Below are 18,350 nucleotides of genomic sequence, written 5' to 3' on the forward strand. Positions count from 1 at the left end.
GTTAAATAGTAGCTGTTTTTTTGTCTCTTTCTCCCTAAGTTGTGGTTGTACGACAAATCTCTGTTGTAATAATAATAATAATAATAAAGACTTTTATTTAGAGAAGGTAACTCAATTAGTTACAGAACTAATTGACCTTGAGGCCTTCTATCTGTTATGTATAATATATATATACTGTATATACAACATGATGTGAAGAATCTGGCTTGACAATAGATAATTAAGTGATTTTAAAAATCGAAGTATCAAGCCTGGAACATATGCACAGGCATCTGTGAAAACATAAACATATATAAAACATAACATATTATCCTGCATTGAAAAATTCAACTATGAAAATGATGCAAACTTACAGAAAAGCAGACGGTAGTTTTTGTACTAGAACTGTTCAATTTTCTAAAGATTTCATCCATTTAAGACATTCATTATCAAAAGGAAAAATGCTAGGAGCCTGCCTTATGTCACTGGGAATGTTGTTCTATACAGTGGACCAGTATATTTAAAACTTTTTTTAAACAATTCCTTCTTTGGCCTTGGTATAATGTAATATTTACTTCTTATGAACCTTAAATTTGAGGTACCATCATCATCTCTTTGGTGAAAGATATTGCTTAGGGCTGTTCCTGTAAAACATATACCCACAGGGGAAGATACTTTCAAATTCATCCAACCCACAACAGAAGCAATTTAAAAAAATTATGATCCACCATCAGATATGTTTTAATCGAAAAACACTGCCCCCTACAAAAGCATATTTTTTTAACATAATTTAAGACTATGTGTCAGTGGGCAGTAGAACCGATTTTAATAATGGGTTGGGGACAGAAGCAATTTAAATGACAGCTGGCTGGAGGCAATCTACTGAATTCTTATTGATCATATAATCTACTGCATATTTTTATTTGTATTCATTTATTATAATCAATCTTTTGTCCTCTTGTTTGTTTGTCTGTCAGCCATGTATGGCTCGGAAATCACCAATTTTCATGGTGGCTTATCAGTAACATGCTGCACTTTCAATCCAGTTGTCACAGGTTCTATCTCCCACTTTTAGTCTTTCATATTAGACTTAAACCTATGGTCTGAGGGGCTTTCATGGCAGGATTTCAGGATTTACTCAAAGTTTTGTGTGTGCATGATCTCCAATGAAGCAGCAGAGGCTGAACAGACTCTAATTGGTTTACACTCTGTTGTGTAAAATAAGCCTTCCTCGAAAACCGCAAAAAAAACCAAAAAAAATCGCGATTGTCTCAGTACCCGGTATGAGACAACCCTGTCAACAAACTTAATAAACTCCAATTGACTTACCCAGCCTATCGCTGATAAGTTTTTCTGATTGCGAAAAATTACAGGCAAATACGTGATCGCATCGGTGCCAAGTTTGAGGCAGCGCTTCTCTGCTGCTATAAATTTATCCAAATATTTTATCAAGTCCGAATCGATATCTTGTTCTAGGATCATGTAAATTTATTGTTATAAATCCGTGCGGAGTATCCTGCGCTCGTGAAAAAAGTTTCTAAATTTATTTATATCCATGTCACCGCCGCACCAAGTTTGATGAATATTTCGCAGCGTATGAGTATCGACTCCATTAAACACAACTAAAGTATTAAAGTTATCTCTAATTACCTTTGGTATTTGTGTGTATCACTGAGTAACATAAATCACATCAGTGTTTTTATGTCTACCTCGAGAAAAAATGCTAGCTGGTTTTGACTTTGTCCAGCATCACATCATCACGTCGTCATCCAGCAATCTTGCGTTTTCATTAAAATCCTTGAGTACATCATAACATCTTTAATCATCAACTGATGGTGCTACCAAATACAACTTATCCCATTTTAACCATCTCATTATCAAATTAAGTAACAGTTACGTCTCACTACTTCCAGATGGACCTATAATAATAATTCGGATATAATTTGGTAGCGCTGCATGCTGCTTGACCGGCTCTTGTTTTCTTGTCGCTGAGAAATCAATTATATCCATGTTATATATAAAATAATTATGGATCTATATTGTGTGAAATGTAGGACGCATACCCCAACAGGTGATCTAACAACTATTACAACAAAAAATAACAGATCAGCGGTTACGGGTAAATGTGAACGATGTGCTATAAAAAAAAATTAAATTTATTCCCTCACAGTCAAAGTCAGATAATATTATTTTAAAAAACGAGGAGGTGATTTTGCAGCAAAATTAACAAAGTTACCAGGAGCTCCGTGGGCTAACTACCCAGGAGAAAAACACCTTCCAGGATATAATTACTGTGGCCCTGAAACACAACTCGATATCAGACTTGACAAGCAAGACCAACCAAAACCAGTTGAATATCCGATAAATGCTATTGATAAAGCATGTCATTCTCATGATGTAGCTTATAAAAGTAAAGATCTGCAACACAGATAGCAGATGTAAAATTAATTCATGCACTAAATTCCATTACAAATAAATCTTTCAAGGAATCATTGGCTAATTGGTTAGTAAGATCCGCAGTGAAAGGTAAATTAGCGCTAGGTGCTGGTAATTAATTATAAATGGAATCGATTTATTATTCCCCAAGAGTATACTGGAAAGGTAGATCAGTGATTAGTAATCTCACCAAAGCAGCAAAAGTTACACGTGCCACTGCTGAGAAATGGTTATCCAAACAGGCAATATGGCAAATTATCTACCACCACCTAAATAAATTCACTTTGCACATTTTGATGTTGGAGTTCCTAATGAAGTTCATCAAGCTGATATATTATTTTTACCACAAGATACAATTAAAATTGGTCAATGTCAATCGCTTACATATAAATACATGTTAACTGTCGTTGATGTTGCAAGTAGATATAAAGAAGCAGAGCCATTGTCAACAAAGACAGCAACTGAAGTTGCTTCTGCATTTAAATGAATTTATCAACGCGGACCCTTGCAATGGCCACAGCTGTTACAAGCTGATCCTGGCAAAGAATTTCAGGGTGCAGTATCATCATTGATGAAGCAACATAACGTCAAAATACGATGAAGACATACTGCAATTCATCATGATGAGGCAATTGTTGAGTAATTTAATCGAACACTTGCTGAGCGGTTATCTGGATATCAGTACGTGAAGGAATTCATTCGAGACGAGATCACGCGAATGGGTTGCAAGATTATCAAGTAATAATAATAATGACCTTGTTTAAAGAGGGTAACAGCCATGCTAAATAATGAAATAACTCGAACAACTGCGTTGAAACCAATTAATGCAATCAAAAGTGTGCGTATAACAATGCAATGATGTGATTTTTCAAAGTAACCAGTACTGGGCAGTGTGACTGTAAGATATTTACATGAACCTGGAGATCTTGAAGGTGGTAAAAAACGAGCAATTGATCCTATCTAAAGTATCATGATGCACAAGATATCTAACATAACAACATCCTCGGGTAGACCCGCAATCTACAGACTGGATTCAACAGCTCCTCAACGTGGATTTACACGTCAACAATGACAAGTAATTCCTGAAGACACTCAATTACCACTGCGATCACTTAAACTAGCACCTCGATGTCGATTACATTTAAGACAGGTCAGCATCACATTTTCTTGTGTATGACCGTGACTACTATCTTTTCTGTCCACGGTAAATTGTCTTGGATCATTTTTCAGATACCAACATAACATTAAGCAATTACAACTTGTGCAGTGATTATTCTGCTGCTGTTTCAGCGTGTTAATAAATTCAGCATTGATATCAAATTCCCAATTATTTTTTTGTCACTCTGTTTATAGCCGGCTAATTTTTTCTTGCTACATCATTGTCAATATCATGATTAATGGTTTCTGACGTGTCCATGACAATTCTCCGCAAATAAGTAATTCTTCTGACTCAAGACACTGCGAGATAAACTAAATTTGACCACACGATATAATCATCAACGATCTAAACAACTGTATCGGTGATGGTTAATCCTTGAGATGAGTGAATCGTCACCGCGTATCCTAGCGTCCACGGAGATTCGTCAGTGCATATCGCATCCTCAACAACACTGACATCAACTAATACAATATCATTTAATACAGGATTCTGTTTCTCGGGTTGTCCTAGTGTATCAACGTCGATATTCTGTAGTCATGAATTAGTTGGTCTATAACACAACGGTACACATAACGCTGAGAATTTCTCCGTGTAACTGAAATAACTTCCTTTGAAGTGTGTCTCTATCTTTCTACTTGCCACTATCAAATTGTTTGGTCCCCACGTTTGTAGAAATTAGTTCAGGGGGGTTTCTGGAATTATTTTACGCGCTATTTCACGCTGAATTTTATTCAGTTGTAGCCTGTGATGTGGAAATGGACCAACAAATGGAGGTGGTTGACAGTGATCACCACACATTATCACAGCTGTGTTTTTCAATAACAGCCAATCGAGAAACATTTTTAATATATCTAGTGACACTGTGCATATCTCGTCCCGAATGATGATACCAGGAATATATTTCTCTCCCATTCAATCAGGAGTCCATATGCCACCGCTGTATTTGAAAAAGCTGTGATAAGTACAAGAATTGACTCGTCGTTGTTTCATTTCTCATACAAGTATCATGTCATCGCATTTCTGTTGAAATAAGTTGTCTTACTAGAAGCTCCCGGTCCACTTAAATAAACCGTCTTGTGTCTGGATCAGGTGCCCTTGACATTTCTGATATCTGATCAAAGCGATAACTATCTTTAATTGTAACATCTGCGGATGATTATTTTCCATGAACCCCATGATGCATCAGTGTTTGTTAAATGACCCAGTAATTCTGAATATTTTTTATTGATATAAAATGAATCTGTTGCAACTCTGCCTGTGGTGTCAGGAAATCGATTTATCATGGATAATACATTTAGAGAAACATAAGCAAGCATTGAAGATCTTAAATGTGTATATTGTGGTGATACTCCATCAATGTAACTAACAATTGTGCCCAACTTTTTTCGGTTGGATAAATAACGATTTCTCGACTACAATATATATTTCTCGCAGAAGCATCAGTGATTATAAAATCTAAGTCAGCATCATCCTGAATCAATCGTGCGTGATGCCGTTTATGAGCATATGCTCCACCTTGAGTAAATTTGCCAATTATTTTTCTACCGAGATTCTTTGCAATGCTTTCTTCGGTGGTATTTTTCGTGAAAATGTCTAATCGCGCATTAAAGTCATGAGCGTCATGATAAGGAATTAGTTCAGGATTGGGTAACCAAGCTTTGGTTTGTTTCCGATATGATATAATTGCTTCACTGACAATTAACGATATCAACATTTTACTGTCAAGCATATATTGTAATAATACTATTGGCGCCCAGCGTTGCTCCGAGAAATGTCTGCCAAACCAAATATAACAAACTGGATGAAGATCTTTAGGTGGCGCTCTACAGTTTCGTATTTTCCATAGGGTTAGGATTTTAAAGAAAAAGAATTTCCCCGGCTTTCCTCACTGGTTATACTGGCTATTTAAAAAAGACTTTGTATATCTTAGGTATAATGCAAAGAACCTTTAATTCCCTTTATTTTGGTGTATGATTGATGGGTGTACTATGGGTTATAGAGTATACAGCTTGGTCTTACTTCAAATGTGCACCTTTCAAAAGAGTGCTAGCTCTACTTGGTCATTTTCACTTCCTGAACTTCAGAGGTAAATTGTATAAAAAAGAGCCGATAACTTCTTTTACATTTTACATATTTGGTAATTCATTAATTGCACTTTCAGAAGCTGGTATTGTCTAGTCTGGCAAAATTCATTTTCCCTATTTTAATAGCTGCTATGTATAGTGTACTTTAGACTAATTCAGACTGATTTTTTAACACAAGGGAGCAGTCATTTTAGTTAGCTGTGTGCTTAAATCATGTAAAATTTCCAAAAGTACAATATCCAAAAGAAATATCATCCAAATTACATTCATGTAGCATAGAGGTATGCTAACATTCTCTCCACTGTGCATGTTTTAAATGCGAACTGCTTCACCTTACATATGTCACTCTCTCAAAAGTACATATTATCTGGTGAGCGCCACCTTAGCAAATTCAAACAACACCACACAAGCAAATCCAGTTAGATCAAAATCGGGTAATGATCCGTTTATGGCAACTCTTATCATCTCGTTCATGGGATATCCAAACTGCGCAAAATACTTATGGCATTCTCTGTAACCAAGAAAACTCCCCGGATAACATGCAACCATGTCAATGGATATCATACCATTATGATCATCCTTGGTGTTCCACAAACCGCCATGCCCGTACTTGACACAACTAGCTTGAACATCCTAGAGAAATCGAGTTCTGTTGGTTTCCACAAATTTTTCTCTCTGGGAAAATAAGCCACGACTGATGGAACTGTAAATCATTTGCTGAGCAACTCGTTAATGTTTTCTGTTGAATATTTTTCCGTGAGTTCTCTCATTGTTTCATGAATAGAGTCTCGACGATATAAATCGCTGTTAGACCTTACAAATTGATCATATTCTTCATCAGAACTTTTAAACAACCATACTGACACGGGATCGTTTTTACTTAATGCATGAATAAAATTAAACATTTTCTGAGGGATAAAATCTTACATTACGGTTCCATGGAAATATTGTTACTGTGTTGGTCCAGGTGTGTGTATTATGATCAATGATATATATCGGAGCTCCTTTTGATTTATATTTCGATTTGTACAATACTTCCCCTGTTATTGTTGCTACGGTATCCTTGACCGATTCAGCCCACTTCGCTATTTTTTCACGTCATAGATACGTCAGACCGTTTCCATGTTTCGCATTTGTAAAATGTTCCATTACTCATTTGGCTACACAATTCAACTTTGAAAATCTCATTGGTGCAAGATCATTGATGTTGGGTTTATCATTTAGCTGATAAATTCCATGAATAACTGTGGTCAGAGGATATGCTCGTGAGTAATATGGTCTGTCAATACCACTCAGGATTCCTGGCTTGGAATTTTTAACAAAACGTTTTTTCCACCAGCAAGGACAGGGTCACGTTTGTCACAGATAATCCAATTATCGGAATCTTCTGCTAGCACAATAAACTTTATTCTGAAAAAATATTTCTGATTATTAAGGTAATCGATAATCATTTTCACCCATGTATCGTTCATTATAGCATCAATAACTTCATCGTCACATACAATTTTAAATGTCGACCACATGTGAGATGCACCATCATCACGAAATTCTTTTTTAGCATCCCCGATAATATTAATCAGATCAGTCAGAGCTTGCCTCCGCGAGTCAGGGGTTAGTCTGTCAAGATCGAATCTTGAAGCTTTCCAAGGCTTGTTAATGGATAATCTCTCAAACTCATCCATGCTATATTTCAGACAAGTATTTAAATAAAAAATATTATATATAATGGATCAGTGTAAGTGGCTTATGATAGTATCTGCAACTCCATGTGGCAAATCATGTGTAAATGAATTCTGCGGACAACATTCGCAAAGTGTGAGGAAAGGCAGTCTAGGTCAACAACCGTGTTTAAGATGTGGTGTCGGAGTTAGGGGTAAAACACAGATGTGTCCGAATTGTGGTGGTAAACGGTATTTAGAGTTAAAACGTTATTATGACAAAAAAATAACAATTCTGTCAAGGACAAAGTTATAAGAACCCTTGAAGACTACATAGCAAGATTTGAAGATAAGTTATAATTTAGACAAATACATTACATATAAATGAAGCAAAAAGAATTTGTCAGACATGGCATCATTAAAAATTATGAAGCATCTCGCGATGGTATAATTAGACATTGTCGGCTGAAGAAACCAGTTGGTGTAGTTGATAATGCTGGTTATCTTAGACTTACTGTTGGGAAGAAAAGGCATCTCTGCCATAAATTTATATTCGAATGTTTCTTGGGGGTGATCAAAGATGGTCTTGTGATCGATCACATCAACGGTATAAAAACCGATAATTCTTTATCCAATCTGAGAGTTGTCACACAAAGTCAGAATTGTAAGTTTGGTAATACTGGCTGTAGTGATAAGAGTGCCAAGGGAGTTGTATACATAAATTTAGAGATGGCGGAGAGATAATATTTCAATCAATGCATGCAGCTGGCAAATATTTTGACATTTACATACCTTCAGTACGAAAAGTTGCAGAAAATATATATAAATCCGCTTTCTCAAAAAATTATAAGCAAAACAGTCACCTTCCAGTACTGTTAAGGTGAATATGCTCGCTAAAATTATAACTTTCAGTGTTATTTAAGGGAGATAACTCCGTTGGGGATGTCATGTGATTAGTTACCTCCCTTTGACCATGTCACAGACTCACAGACATACGGACCTGTGGACATATATAGACCCAACAGACATACAGACTTGCGGACATACAGATTTGTGTCATACAAACTTGCAAATACAAATATATATTTTTTGTGGGTTGTATATTTCTAAAGTCAGTTGAGAAACCATAATATTCGACAAACCAATCTGCGTTTGCCAATAATGGCTTACAGAAGGAGTATCGGTTATTTCCCCTGTATTTCATATTAAGAAATGTTATTACGGTGTGTGTAAGGGTAAATAAGAAGACAGCATTTCTTTTTAAGAAAATAATTTGTTTGGTTTCTTGGTTCATCTGTATTTTTTCTGTTACAGTAATTAATAAAACAACACAGCAAGTAGCCGCATTGTTTTCCTAATTATTTTTGGGTACATATATTATCCAATCTGACTTATTGGGTACAAACTTGAATTTTAGTTCTGAACTAAAATGCAGCTGGGAAAAATGTGTATATATATATATATATATATATATATATATATATATATATTACAAATACAATTCTTACCTAACTTAGAAAATTTATAGCCAAAATATATACAGATACAGGGAAACTAGATGGGGAAAGTAAAGACTATGACATCATGGGGCTAAGTCACATGGCGCTACGCGGATTGGACAGGCCCATTTAAGAGTTTTGAAAAAATACCCCATGTAGCACATAAACAGACCAAACACAGAGATAAAACATAAACAGGGGCTAATTCATAGTTTAATATTTTACAAACCCTCTATCGATCTTAAAACCATACAGCTCCCGTACTGTATGGTTTGAACAAGCCACATGTGGAAAATAAACAAGTTTGGATTCTTCCTAATAAAATATTTAAATAAATTAATAAAAAGAGGTCTAACTCGACTCAGGAGAAACACATTGAAAATAAAGAAGTATGGACCTAGAATCGAGCGTAACCTACCTATTGATATTCATAGAACTACCATGAGGAACAACACATATTAGCACTCAATTAAAACAATATGAAATTTTTTTACAAAAAAAAAGATAGTACACTGTTCCATCATCAAAATTCAAAAATCAAAACTATATTTAATCGAATATAACATAATAGAATACATCGGATCCTAAATCCAAATTAGTAGAAAAGAAATACAACTGGGAAAAAGAACACTGGATATAAAATTGCTGTCTCAAACATATATATAAAATAGCATACACACAATATAGGACCACTACATATAGCATAGACTGAGACCTAGGCGACCATCTAGCAAAGGTCACAAAAATACAAGGGAAGGAACTTCGATAACACTAAAGAAACATAAATACCCCATCAAAAATTCTGACTAAATTTTTTATATAAAATTCTATTTTAAATAAAACACAGTACATATCTGAGGGGAAAACACAAAAACATAAAATACCTTTTTATTTTTTGGGAAATGGGGGGAACATCTGTCTGGTGCCCCCCCAAGGAAAAATAATTTCTCTGTTAACTAAAATTCAGTTGTATTTTGTGATCCAACAGAGAAATGTTAAGTGTTAACTCTATAATCTGTTAACAGTTAACTATATAATAATTTCTGAATCCTATATTAATAACACTAGCATAGCTAGTGTGTAGAATTCTCATTCTCGATGTTTCGAGTTTGAATCAAGTGACAGACATATTGTCGACGTAGGCGTTATTTCATGATTTTATATATAATTGGGGGTCCACCCCAAGCTCGTCCTCAACAGAAAAAAAAAAACCCCACCACACTCACCATGTGGTGGGTGCAACGTTTTGCATCCCCAGGGTTGATTGGGGGGGGGGGTAAAAATCTGCTGAGTGTAGAGAATGGCCTCCGTCCTTAGGACAGAATTAAGATTATATGTATTGTACCTTCCTTAGAATTAAGTTATATGTTGTGCCATCCTCAAAAACATGCGCTTGTGGGCCTGCCATCCTTAGAATTAAGTTATGTGTTGTGCTGTCCTCAAAAACATGCCCTTGTGGGCCTGCTTCAAAACAAAAAAGGGTCAGCAATGACCCTACTTATTTTGTTTTTTAAATATATATATACTTTATAATGAATTATGAAAATATTAATGATGCAATTTCTGCTATTAAAAAATTAGAACACGACGGTATAAATATATATGATGAATTAAATCCTGAAAGAACTATTTCTGGTTTTGAAACACTGCAGGGAAAAAAAGACGATGGAGCATATGTGCTTCCATCTCAGTATAGATTTATAAAGAAGGTTCAGATTGCTATGTTTCAGTCACTAGCTATGGTAGAAGAAACGCGGGTAAAGGAATTTGTCTCTCTCTCTCGTACAATTGAAAACATTATATCAGAATTATCTTGTGAATATGAAGCAAAGAAGATAATACTCATGTGAGGCAACTAAGAAAAAATATGTCTAACGAAAATGAAAGTTCGACTCATTGATTTTGTCAAGGATGAAATCAAGTAAGTGGAAATAAAAGTGAAAGTAGTAGGTCAGGTTTTCAGTAATAAACAAATTTCTGATTGATAAATCAGTCGATGCACACGATTTTGACAATCTAAATACCCTTCAACATTGAGAAATAAGCAATATTTTCAGTAAAAAGCAAAAAAAAAAATATAATATTTTTGTACACCAACAGATTTTAGTAAAATATATTTTGGTTTTGTTTTTCAATGAAATGTTAGATTCACATGACTTTGACTACCTAAATACCCTTTAGAATTAACAAATCGGTCGATGTACACGATTTTGACCACCTAAATACCCTTCAACATTGAGAAATCAGTCGATTTATACAATTCTGACTACCTAAATACCCTTTAGAATTAACAAATCAGCCTGATTTTCAGTAAAAAATAAATTTCTTACAATATTTGTCAATGTGCCTATTGACTTAATCCTTGATTTTATCAAGAACGGAGATCTACTTTTTTGTACTGTTTCCTTGAAATCATAGATCTGAAGATTGAAAATCTTTGCAATTGGAAATCCCTGAAAATCATAAGATTTTTAGGATTTTACAAAAAAAAATAATATTTGCAGTCTCATTTCTTAAATCCAGCAAGTGGCCAGATTGGTCAGTTAGTTTGAAGTTTATTCTTGATAACAGACGATTATGACATCGTAGATAGACCAGATTGATCGGTTCTTGTACAATAACAAATCTGGGAAGTTCTTTTGATGTGAACGAATAAAAAATAAATCCTTGCTGCGCTTGATTTGACATTGTTGTGTCCGTGCTGTAACTTCCATCAGTTACATCACACACAAGATTGACTGCAACCACTTGGGTTATATTTACAATTTCCGGGGATACATGTCGTCATTGCCCCTGTGGATCATTATTGTGCTGGAGAATGGTTGCCGGAAGTAGTGTTTTTCTCCATTGTTCAAGTATATCAGGAAAGTTTTCGTTGATGATTTTAGTGGTGGATTTTTCTAGCTCATCTGCGTTATATCCAGGAAATTTATAATTTGGTAGATCTGCTTCTGTTATCGAATATGCAGTTAAAAATTGTTGTTTGCGGTCTATCCCTTTATTATTAATTGTTACCTGAATTACTCGCCTGTTAATATCTTTCATACAAGATACAAGCTGATTTAATATCTCAATTTATTTAATGATTTTGGTGCGTGAACTTGCTACATCAAAAAGATGTTCTTGGAAATTTTGCTATAGTTTTTCTAGTTGTCGCTTATGTTCTTGATTAATAATTTTAAAATATTCAGTAATGTCATCTAGGCAAATATTCACATACTTAAATACTCCAAAACCAAGATGTTCCTGAACAATATGCCATGTTACATTGTCTTTATTAATGAAGCTAAGATAACCAGTCAACTGTGCATTTTTTATATCAAGTAATCAATCTTGTATGATGGGTCAACATTTTGGTTTGATTGCTTGTCCATGGTATAATCAGACTTTTTTGGTTCAGGTGGCGGCGGAGGCTTCAGTGGTGGAATTTCAGGCCATCCTAATACTGTTCTGATCGATGACTGATATATCCATGGACAAGTCGGGCGAGTTTATCTCGATTACAGATGACAGCATTGGTTCATAAGTGGTTATTGTTATTTTGGATTCTCTTCCTGTGATATGTTTTATTGGACGTTGTAATTCCTCATTGATTTCTTCGATTTGATAACTTCCGGTTGGTATTCCAACAACGTTCCAGTTGGGTGTACCATCTGGTTTATTCTTATTTGCAAACACAAACAAATTATTTGCTGGTAATCCACCAAATGATTTTGATCTAATATTGGGCCAACTGTGATATACTTGCAACTGTACTAGCACGATCTTGCTCACCAGAATCACAGTTGGAAAATTAATACTGAATTCAGGCCTTGTTGAGCTTACTGTTATCATCATTCTTGCCGGAGTTGTATTTGTGGCTATCTGCTGAAGTAGTTCTGTCAATATTTATTTTTTCTTCTTTCAAATGGAAGACTTCATTGTATGTCTTTGTCATTATTGTGAATTCGGAATCTGTTATGGCTGAGTCATTGAGGCTTGATGATATCAACAACGGTAACTTATAATATGCTGCTGTGGCTGTGTTTAATCGTGTAACATAATCGTGCAATTTTGTGCTCAAGCATGTAGATATATTTTTTTGCAATAATATTAAAAACAACTGCGATTGCAGCCGACGATGAAACACATATTGTTACCACGATTGCAGTTGTTACTGGTGTCAGCGCTGATAATACTATCTCGGTGGATGCAACTACCGTGGATACTGAAGAAACTATAGCATCCAGCACGATTACATGTCACCGGTATTTTTTTACTTTTGTTGTATACTCGTCAATGATGGTTTTTAACTCTGACTGCCATTCATGTACTTCGTCGTATCTATATTGTTGTCATTGACGCTGTCATTGATTTCATCAGGGCCATTATTGTTTTACGCAGTAAATAATTGAGGTGTTTCAGTTACAAATTCCAGACACCACCAGTAAGATGTTATGGTTAATTTCTTATCAGCTGCTTCCAGTAAAAATGTTTCTTCAGTTCCTTTATTTAATATGATAGACACAACCCCGGAAATCTTATTGGTTGAATGCCTCCAGGGTTACATTGTGAAAATCTCAAATTTTGCAGCACTGAACACAGACAACCTGTACACACCAGTGACTGTTGCGGTATGTTTGATAGTATTATTTTGTTTTGACCATGTTGCGAATCAGGATGAACAGATTAGTAGTGTAGTAAAAAAAATCAATATATCAGAATGACATCAAGTATTTTTTCATCAATTTCAACATTAGTTAATGACACTGCTTCAAAATGTTGTGTACTAGATAATAATAATCCAATCTGTAATACAAATACCAAATGATCGCTTGGAACTAAGTGCCAAAAGGTCTGCAGAAAATATCACCATGATCAAAATATACATGGAAGAACTGAGCACAAACAGGACAAATTGTATCCATCTTACATTGAGTTTACACAGATCAGTCAATCTCTTATGTTTAATAGGCCCCGAGTGGCCGAGTAGTCTAAAGCACTCTCTTTTATGGATCACTGCCATCTCACCTCTGTCTATGTAGGTTCCAGTCTCGGATTCGGCTAATGTGGGTATGTGAGAAAGCTTGCCACTAGCTTCTCGTGGGTCGGTGGTTCTTTCCAGGGTTTTCCCGGGTTCTTCCTCCACCATTAATACTGGCCGCCATATATAGCCTATCTTGTGTTGAAAAATGGCGTTAAACCCTACAACAAAAACAACAACTCTGATGTTTAATGTAATTAAGTTTTTGCACATAGCATGTACTTCACTTGGTAATACATCTGCATGATATGAAAGTTTGTCTCGTTATTCTTTTGTTGCCATAATGGTTCTGCCAACTAAAGATCTACACACAAGTAATTATGTTGTATGGGGATTCTCTGATGTTCCTATGAGCATTAATCTGTTAATTGTTTCTGAATTTAATATGATCCTCCTCCTCTTCTGTGTATGGATATTATTCTGCACTGAGAACTCCTTTTATTGCCTGCTGTCTGAAATGCATATGCATAACTAGGTTGAACAAGTTAATGTTCTTTATGGCTGTGCAATTTTCAACATCTCACAGGTATGGCCCCATTGGTATTCTCTCTTGGATATCTCTGTTCCAAAAAGAAAAGTTTACCAGAGGTCTCACTATGATTTTAAATAGGAGTCCAGCACTCCCATTTTGGTAAATATAAGAGTCCCACCAGCAAATGTTGCAGTCCCCTCCCAGAAAACTATGCAAATTATAAGAACTACTGCTTGCCATTGAGTTTGATTTCTACATTCTATATAACAATGACATAGCTCTTATCTGTCCATCAGAGCCTGAATTTTGTCAATCCAAGAAGGTCTTATTCAAAGCACTAAGCTAGGCATCACACACTTTCTAACACTTGGCTACTGTCCCATCAAAACTATTAGTTCTAACAAATTTAGTACTCTCCTGAATCTTGTTACAATCTTTGTCAGGTTGCCGTTGAACCCCAAAATTCTAATTCAAGTCTAAGTCTCAACATGTCATGATTCCAAGGTCACGTGCACTGCTTACTCTGCTACACTCGGAAATGAACACAATAATGAAAGCTAAAGTTGTTTATTTGATGTACTGCTATAAATTACCACATGGACATATATGGGTCTTTTTGACTCTGAATTCAAGCACTGTAAAAAATCAGATTTTCCCACTATTTTTACTATCCATCGATGACCAGAGTAGTGTAAATAACTAACTCTGAACATGACTGGTTAATTTTGTATTGGTCTTTAAATATGTGATTCAGCAAAAAACGGTAAAAAGAACTTGTAAAAATTGTCAATATGCATGGTTAGTCATATCAGTACATAAATCAGTTGTTTTAATCTCATTTTGCAGATAATGAAGTAGATCATTAAGATTAGAAATTAAGGAGGAATTAACACTGAAACCTCATGAACAACATATTGTACAAACTGGTCATCTGAGAGCACCCCATGACTTTTTCAAACATTTACTTCTCAAAGTTTTCTTACTGTTTATACATTTTTAAGTTTTCTACCAAGTCAAATGCCTTTGTAAAATCTATAAAGATTTTATCTACAAACTAAGTTTCACCTAGGGCTTTCAGACACTTTGCTACCATTGATATTAAAGCAGTTCATAGGAGTGATTGGATCTTAATCTCGACTGATATTAGTGAAAAAGGTTACAATTTATACAGAAATCTTTGAACATTTTTTACTATCATGTTATGCAACTTCATTCCAAGATACAAATGCAGTGCATTTTGGTGGAAATATGTGATGAGATTCTGAAATTAGAACAAAAAAAGTTTTAATGGAATAATCAAAGAATTATAGGATGCAGGTTGCAGTGTCAAGATTTTGGTATGCTACATTCTTCTATATATTACAAATCATCTGATAGTCAAAAATGGAACTACCACTGCCACAAAAATTACAGACCTTACCTTGAACATATACATGGGTGTCACCCGTCTGATTTATCTGTCCATCCAAGCCAGTAATGGAGTTGTGTACAGTACAAATGTATGTGCCCATATCTTGGATGCTGATGTTAGACAATATTAAGGTGGATATAGTAGATGTTTTTACTCCATTTAACCTCCTGATCTCTGTCTGTCCAACCATATGTATCCATGGATGAAATGTGTACTGTGGTGGATTTCCCTGGGGTATACACATCAGGCCTGCAGTTGAATTGATTACAGTATATCCTGATATATTAACCCTGACATCTGGGGCATCTGCAATAAACGAAACCCTATGTGAGCTTACTATCAGAGTCAGACACATCCTCAAAGTGTAAGTTTGATCCACTTTTGTGAGTACTGTAATCTGCATACTAGGTAGTGTATATAATATTGAAAGAAAATAAAAGAAAAAAATGCAAAACACAAACAAAAACTAAAATGTCTCCTTGTTCTGAATTAATTAGGTGCAATGTAAGTTTTTTGCCTTTTAGCATAATAACTTGTTAACTCGAGATATTGATTCTGACTAGAAGACCTTTTCAGCCAGTGCAGAAAAGGGGGGGGGGGGGCATTGATATACAAAGAATATTATTATTTCTGTCTGTAACATTTTGTGGATCTATTGGTAACAGGTATGCATCACCAGGAATGTTACACAGAGCATTCAAGGCACACAGATTGAATGTGTACTGATCACTGTTCATCTCTTTAAGCTCAGAATACCCCACTCTATATTTATGGCAAAACATGCAAGGCCCAGAGATGCATTATAAATATGCATCACCAAAATTATATGAACTGCTCAACTGAAAAGATGCCCAGTGTAAAATCATAAAGATCTAACATGAAACAGCAACACCTTAAGTGGCAAACAAACAAATGAGCATAGGAAGTTGAAAGTCTTTGGGAGGGGGGTACATTACTCAAGCCTTGGCTGTTGTTTGAGTGAGAGAACATGCAAGAACAAGAATTCCTCGAAAGGAATGACACTCTAAGTGCTGAAAAGAATTTCTAGTAGTTAAGGTGAGACCATTTCTTCCATTTAACTGTGAAGTTCTGAAACCATCTCTGTTATTTTTGAGAGTCCAACACAGTGTTCAAACTAGATAATGTGGTGGTCATACTGAATGAAAGATTGGCACAATTTTCATTTAGGACAAACAAGACATTATAAGAAAATTTCTCGTGCTAACCTCATGTTGACATGGCTTTCCATTTTTGAAGAGTAGTGATAACAGATTTCCAAACTGGTTGCCATGGTATCCATGTTGGATGCCATATTGGCACAATCTAAATTTAGTACCAACTAGATATCATATAAAGTCTTATGGTGAATGCACAATGTCAATATAGCAAGCCATCTTGAAAAAGCATTGATATCACAATGTTCAAGATGCACAATGTGACAGCTATATTAGAAGTCACACTAGAACCATACTCATTTATTACTGCCCAAACGAAAAGTATGGGGGGGCCCCACGTGGCCGAGTGGTCTAAAAGCGCTCTCCGTTACGGATCACTGCCATCTCACCTCTGTCTGCGTAGGTTCGAGTCTCAGATTCGGCCAATGTGGGTATGTGAGAAAGCCTGCCAGTAGCTTCTCGAAGGTCGGTGGTTCTTTCCGGGGCATTCTCAGGTTCTTCCTCCACCATTAATACTGGCTGCTATGTATAGCCTATCATGTGCTGAAAAATGGCATTAATCCCTACAACAACAACAACTACAACAGCAACAACGAAAAGTATGGGCATATTGCGCCTGTACAGGAGAAATATAAGAGGCATATTTTACACGCTCAATTTAAAGGCATAAAGCAGCTTTTACAGGCATACAAGTCCCAGAAGTGTAATACTAGTATGAAATACAGGCATCCTTTTTCTAAGAGTTTTGAAACTTACAGGCGTATTCCAAAAATAATGCTGGCATACTGGCAGGAAAAGGTGTATTTTGACACTTAGCAAATTGTAATTCACTAGTTAAGGCATAGTTTGAAACTTAGAAAATTGCAGTATGGTAGATGAGATGCAATTTTGAACTTTGAAAATCTGCATGCTGTTGATGAAGTGTAAATAGGACTTTGACAAAAAACATGAGGCGTATTACAGCACTTTGTTTTATTCCAGTCTACTCAGAAGTCTCAAATAAATGACACAGCTAAATCTTTTGTATTTGCATGATTAATGTATTTAATAATGACATACAAAGATAATTGAATGCTGAAATGCAATGAAACTATTAAATGTTTGAGTATCCAAATCCTAAGATCATGTTTTTTTTTTTTTAACCCTAATTTTAAATGGTAGTTCATTTATAACAATGTATATTGGCCAGATTGACATCTTACTACATTTGAACACAGGTGCACCATCAGTGTTGAGTGTGAAGGATACATTTTCTTGTTACTTAGGTCCAGAATTTTCAATATATTTTTTGTACAAATTTCCATCATTGATATCTCCAATTTTACCACTCACAGAATGTCTTTCAAACTTATGTTTAAGGGATTCAAAAAAGCCCTCTTGTGAAAAAAAACTCTTTAGCTGATCAACCACAGGCATTTCTAAAAGGTATGGAATTTTACTTTTCTCAAAGCTTT

Source organism: Sinohyriopsis cumingii, unplaced genomic scaffold (genome assembly GCF_028554795.1).
Source record: "Sinohyriopsis cumingii isolate HCF-2022 unplaced genomic scaffold, ASM2855479v2 utg000695l, whole genome shotgun sequence".
NCBI lineage: Eukaryota > Metazoa > Mollusca > Bivalvia > Unionida > Unionidae > Sinohyriopsis > Sinohyriopsis cumingii.